Source organism: Haliaeetus albicilla, chromosome 1 (genome assembly GCF_947461875.1).
Source record: "Haliaeetus albicilla chromosome 1, bHalAlb1.1, whole genome shotgun sequence".
Lineage (NCBI taxonomy): Eukaryota > Metazoa > Chordata > Aves > Accipitriformes > Accipitridae > Haliaeetus > Haliaeetus albicilla.
Window position 1 is genome coordinate 58,160,254 of NC_091483.1, and position 7,084 is coordinate 58,167,337.

A 7,084-nucleotide genomic window follows, 5' to 3' on the forward strand; every position below is an offset into this window, starting at 1 on the left:
CAAGAGGCGCTCCTGCTTCGACAGTAAAAGTGCTTACGAGACTAGCGTTATATTAAAGTTGGGCCGAACTAAAGAATTCATTTTCACTGCATCTGAAATTTCCTGCCATCATTTACCGCTGGGGTATGAATATGTATATCGGACTCTGACCACTTGTCAAACATTTTGAATGCCCGTGTCACTAATTTCCAAAGTTGGCAGGTTTAGTGAAACAAAAGGAACAAAGTGTGCTGTGTACCAGCAATAAAACTGTGCGCCCGAGAACCATCTATCAAGACCTTAAGACTTCTGGCCAACCCCTAAATACAGTCCACAAGCACAGTATTTGTGTTTGTTTTTCTTTTAACTAAGCTATTCTCTTGGGGTTTTTCCCTCTGACCCTTTTTTTTTTTTTCTGTTTTGATTTCCTTAAGTATAACCAGTACTACCAGAAAGGAAAAGCAAATCAAAAAATTGTATAAATGCAAAGTATTTTTCATGGCTATTTAACAGGTATAGGTATGGAAAGAACAAAATTGGATATGAAAGAAAAGAAAATAGATTTCGAACGTGAAGATGTGATATTCTGTCCTCTTCTGCATTTTCATTTTGAAATGATGATGTGAATTAAACTTGTACCAGCTGTCCTGACTCTGAGTTCCTAGTTTTTATAGGCCAATGTTAAATATTAATATAGTTTTGCATTTACTTCACTGTGGTTTTAGAGCAAACATAGCCTCCATGGAATGATTTAAAATGTATGGCTTTTAAAGGCCTAATCCAGCTTCCAGGAAGGTCAAAAGGGATCTCTTTGTTGACCAGGATGAGGCTTGGGGCAGGAGCTCGGTAAGGTCCGCGTGGAACATTTAGCTGTCCTCAGGTGCAGAGGACAGAGAGACAACAGAGCCGTCCTGTCAGATTTGCAGGAAAGCCACATTTGGTAGTAATTGCTAAGTAAATGTGGCACAGTTCATAAGAATGTTGATTTTGCTAATTAAGTCACCAGCTTAAAAAAAAAAAAAAAAAAGAGGTCGGAAAAAAATCCTTCTGATACATATATTTTACATATTAAGCTATTGCAGAAACCGCAGAGATACTCTTCAGGGGCGGCGGGGAGGGGAACTGGGGGGGGCTTCCAATCCACAGGCATCAGCAAGATTTTGACCGGGGTTTATTTCTCCTGTGTTGCATCTCTAGTGCTTGGATCGTTAATCAAAAGTTTGTCTTTGTGGCCCCTTTTAGGCAGAGGCTACTCTCCGCTCCCCTCTTGTCTAAGCTGGTGGCAGCGGGACAGGGTCTCCATCAAAGGGGCACAAGTCTCTTTATTTGAATCCCAGATTGCCCCATCCTGCAAGAAAAATCCTGTAGGAGCATAAGTATTTGCTTGAAAGTGCGTATGTGGTTGGTTTATTTTTGTGTGGACAAATGGCATTTCACGCACTCGAGTGGATTTGTCTCACTTTTGCCAAATAAAAATCAGGGGCAGATTTCGGTACTGCTCTTGCAAAGACAGCCAACCTTGAGAGTCTGAAGGTACATGAGCAGTTTGTCTTTACTGACTTCTTTGGGCTTATTTTCTGCTTTCTCTGAAATAACTGATGCAGTTTACAGAGTGTGATGTGACTTTTGTGGAGATGAACTGGCTTGTTCTGACCCAAAGAGACAAAACCCTTTGCTCTGCTCCTCTTTTGTAAAGGTTCCATCTGTGCAACCACATCCTTGAAGAATTTGAGAGGCTAGCAGATTCATTTGCATCTATTTATGTCATTTACTTTAAGCTAAACCCACAAATAATTTAGAATACAGGAAAAAAAGTGTCATGCAGACTGTTGGTGAGCATCCTTCATCTGGAGTTTGAGGACATCAGATGGCTCCAAGTACCTCACTTTTAGACTGTTTTTTGTTGGGTAACGTTCCTGCAAAGTACCCATGCTGACTTTACTTATGATTTATTCTTAGCTGAAGCCTTCCACCTTCCAGGTGATGTGTCATTAATTTTGAATGAAAAACACTGGCTTTTAAAGATCATACAGCTATTGCTCTGATTGCTGTTGTTTATAAAGTGTAGTATTAAAAACTAATGAAGGTGAGATTAGGTATATAACAGGCAGAGAAGATAATTTCATTGTAGTTTAAGGTATTATTATTTATTTACCAGGCTTTTCTTACTGTCCCCACAGCAAACCTATGGGGAGAGCACATTATAGTACTCCTCATCTGCAAGATCAAACAACTTTTCCTAAATGACTTCTGAAATCATTGCATCCATGCACACAGCAGCTACCTCACTTCTGCCAAATGGATTGATTTTAAAAACAGATGTCAAAATCTCCTTAAACAGATTAATAGTTCCTACTAATAATTTTACTACACTCTGTTTTCTGGGTTTGGGCTTTTTTTTTTTTTCCCCCACTTCACTATGATACTTTTGGCGTTCCTTCAGAGTATAAAACAAGTCAGTGATCCATGAAGCTCTAGCATGAGAGCCAATCGTGTTACCATTTCAGGCGGGCACCACCAATGTTAGTAAAGCCCTGGGACTTTGGCTTGGCTACTAGAGTCCGAGCAGAAACTGGATCTTCCAAACACTCCTAAATAATGTCACCTTTCTGTCTCGACTAGGGTAATGATACGTAGGCTCAGCTCATATCTTGCTTGATGTAGCCATCAGGATTGGTCATTTCACCCTGGCTCTTCATTAAATATTGTCTTGAACTTCAAGGAACATAAAGGCTAAATTGAGTTACCAGCTTCTAAAAACAGCCTGGTGTAAGCAGATTTCCCTTTAAAAATAAAAATGAAAAAATTTACCATCTAAGTTGCAAACTCTAGCTACGTGAATGGCTTTATTAAGCACATAAGGACTGTGTTGAATAAAACCCCGTCCGCTGCTCTCTAAAACTGTATGCTTATTCTTGGCTGGTTTGCTGAGAAAGCCCTTCCTGCAGCCGGGAGATCCACCTGCCAAGCCACACGCATCCCTGTCACCTGCCAGGCCGCAGGCGTCCCGTCCCGGGACGGCTGGCAGGAGCGCCGGGACGTGCCTCAGCCTCAGCCCCGTGCCCCGGGGAGGCTCCCGCCACGTCTCCGCTCCTACTCCGGCTGCAGAGCCCCGTCCCGTTGCCTGCGTCAGCAAATTAAGACAGACCTGTAAAACCCACAAAGCATGTTTTGGTTGGTTCAGTCAGGGGGAAATGTGCTGCTTTTCTTCTTCTTTCTTGTGCCTTGCTTCTTTTCCAGCATCCTTTCATATCTGGGAGGGAACTCTGACAGTCGACAACTTATAATTTATTGCTGAATAAATATTTCTGGGATTTGACCTTGTTTTTCACCCCAGTCAGGAATATCACTGTGTTTTCTGAAGTCAGTCGGGAGTACTTCAGGGGTAAGGTTACGTGAGCCAGCTATTAAAAGCAGCACCTCTTATGCTTGCCCACAACTAACCCGTTGAGAAAGCCTGTTACAGCTTTTGGAGAAAAACATAGAAATCAGGCTATCTCAGCCTAATGACTGTCAAAGTAAGTGAGATTAGTCATGCTATAAATGCCTCAGGGCTCACTCAAGAAGTAGGATGTTGGGTTCTGGTATCTTGATACATATATACGTATATCACAGTAATGTTCCCTTATCTGAAATCTGTAGCACTGCCAGATGGAGGAGTTAGGTTCAGACTTCAGAAATCATTATTCTCCTTCTAAGGCACCAAGAGCAGAAGACATTTTCAAGCCAGCAATGCAGTCATCCCTCTTCAAGGGGCATATTATGCCAGCCACCCCCCATCTATCCTTTAGGAGATCGCTCTTGAGCTCTATAGAGACCATGTCATGAAAGATGAAGAGATGTGCTTACATACAGTAACTTACGCGCGCTGAATGCATCTCTTCTCTATAACCACAGCGGTGCTCTCTGTCTCAGCATCCAGGCACACATATACTCTACTCCTATAGCTGTTAGGAGCAGAAGAGCAAGGACAGATGTCTAGAAGAGATAGGACTTGGTGATCTTATGGGATGTGCAATTGCCTTTCCTTTACTCCCGCTGTGGCTAAAAATAGCCTGTCTTATGGCTACCAGGCAAGGTTTTCTGAAAAGGTGTTTCATTTGCTTTTAAACCAGAAGTTCCTGTGCTGTTGAATTCAGAAACAAATTCTCCAAGCAACATTTCTCAATTCTGAAAAAACCCAGTGAGTTTTACTTTACACCACCAACTCTTGCCAACAGCAATAGCCAATAAAATGCTCAAGAAAAAGTAAAAAATAAAGTGCAAAAATGGCTGTTTTGTTGTATTTCTAACAGCTATTTAAAAAGCACTGAACACGGGGAAATGTTTTGACAACCAAAAAAAAAGATTGAAAAATGGTCACATTTTGACTACTGTTTCATCTGAAAAATGTTAATCACCTATAATTTGGCACATAGCTCCTTCTGTGTAACTTGCAGAGAAAGAATAAGTTATTGCTAGTAAATAACTACATTTTCTAACAGTCTTCATACCTGTAACCATTTTTAAGTAGTACCAAGCTTACCAGCTAGAGGTGGAAAGCTCAATATGCTATTGCCGTGTAATTCCCTAATCCCCCGAACAGAAGACTTAGTGGTATAGTCATATTAATGAATAGTGCTACAGAAAGGTCAAGGGAGAGAGATAGCATCAGTCAGACCTGCTTTGCTCTGTAGCAGAGTGTGTGTTTCTTTTTCCTTACAACAGAATTAATGACCAAAAAAAAGTGAAAGGATGTGAGAGAACATGACATTTGAGTGTAGAAAGAAAATGTGCTTACCAGGGAATGAAGACAACTGGGGTTTTTTTCACTCACACCGAGAAAAAGAACATTTGAACATTCAAAATGAAAAAATTAATACACACCAATGCAATTTTTTTTTTCAAACTGAATAGTGCTGCATATGAGGGCACTGTTTCAATCCTTAATTAACAAAGTGCGTAATAAACATGTGCCTAAGTTTCAAAGAATGCAGTTTCTTTTTTTTATTATTGTGAAACTAAAGCATGAGAATAACTAACAATTAACGCGTAAAGAAATCTCCAGATGGACTGCTTACAGAGTGCCTTAAACCTTAAGTAAGATGCATCCTTTACAGAACTATGGGAGAACTAGTTCTGTAGGATATGGTAATATCTAGCACTAGTAGATTGTTTTTAACACATCAAAGTTCTACACAAATAACTCATCAGCAATGGATCCTCTGGATCTAAAAGAATAATTCCTTTGTAGCACTAAATCTGGTAAACTAAACTGTTCCCTGACACTTTAGTCAGCAACCAATTAGATAATTTTATTAAATATTTTAATAGCACAAACAGGAATTTTAAAAATGCTTACATTACTGCTGTTAGCAATTTATTCTAAATATTAAATAGCTGCTATCCAATGCTAAAAAAACGGGGCCAAATTTTGCATCTCTGAACATGGGAGGATTCCCTCAGTTCCTCTGGCTCAGGTCCTCCACATCTGCTTCCCCAGGCTACCTTTCACCCAGCTGAGGACCACCCTTCAGGTTTGCATTTATATCATTGCAAGTTCATAAAAGATAGTTACATTTCGTTCATTCATTCTATTTGTCCTGTCTTTGGTATAGCCTCTTAACACTTCCTATGTACAGCAGATTTCCCAAAGTACATAAGACATTGCAGGTCTGAAAAAAATTAGCGTTTGACGATATAAATTAGACCTATATTTATGATAATCCAAACAGTGAATGAAAGATTAGGTGGGCATAAAGGCTGAGACCCATATTCTTTGTTCTGGCTGCAGGTGGGTAGGATTTAAGGAAGAGCATTACCTCAGCTCCCCCCCAGTCTAGGGCAAGTCAGGGACTGGCTCAGCCTGGTGCCATTTTGACTAGCAGCGGAGTTGCTGCAAGTTGTGCTCAACTGCTCATTGCTCCTGATACGCTGCCTTTCTGGATCCCAAACCAGACGGGTCCTGCCACTCACCTAATCTAAACTCCTCTCTCTGGCCATCAACAACTGCTTCAGGGGAGGTAAAAAGCCCTGCGGCAGCACCACCTCCACCTCCGCCGCGCAGTGAGCAAGCTGTTAGGTGTCTGCCGGATGGCTGATCAGGGTGCACGCAGAGAAGATATTTGGGGATTCTGGTCTGAAGTGCACAGTCCTGAAATTTACCCAGACAAGATTTATGTGCAGGAAAGAGGTCTTATCTAGTGAGCCCAATATATGATAGCTTTAAACTTTGGATCAGTAATAGTTCGGGACTGGCTTTAACTCAAGTCCTAGAGCAAGCACACTAATACTCTTTCCAAAATATTTTTCTGGTAATTTTTTTGACAGCAGCTGAACATTGAGCAGATGTCTTCACTGAGCTGTCCTTTTTCTGAAATAATCCAGTGAACGGAAAGTCCTGTAAAGTGTTTAAATCGAAGTCTGAATGTGCCTCTCTAAATGGTATTACCCTGGTTTTGCAGGCACTGCGTTTCATTTGCCTTTGTGTTGCCCGCTTACCTGATTCACTCAGGTCTCATCACAGTTCCTCCAAACTTGACTGCTGTGTTTGGCTGTCTCATGAGATCTGTCATCCTCAAACAAGTCAGTAGGTTATAAACTGGCTCTCACCATCATCACAAACCCAATTCAGTAGTGCCAGGCATGGTCTGCGTTCCTGTCCCACCGCAGTTCTCTCTGGAGCAATCTCTTCTGTTAGTTGGCGCATCTCCCTCGCCTTAGTCGGAGAGATGACGTGACATACTCCAGTGTTTGCCTCCCCCCCGCCCCAGCACCTTCCTTCATGTGAACGGCTGCCTTTCCCCAGCTGGAGGGTACCTGCGAGGTGGACTGCCTCGCAGCGTCCCCGGCACAATGTCTGTGAACAAATCCTCTCACTGCTGTTTACCAAGTGCTGACTTTCAGATGTCGTATCTGCTCCTCGAGGGGCCTGGACCACTTGCACCTCCATCTTTGTGTGCAAGTGCAATAACTGCGCGTTCAGTGGTAGCTCGATGTCGCTAACAGAAGCCTGCTGCTGCTGCTGCTGCTCAGGGCTCAGCTCGAGAGGGCTCGGGTTGGTTTGCAGCGGTTAGTCATCCAGGGAGGATTTTCACTGGAGAACTTTCAGCAGGCAGCCACTAGT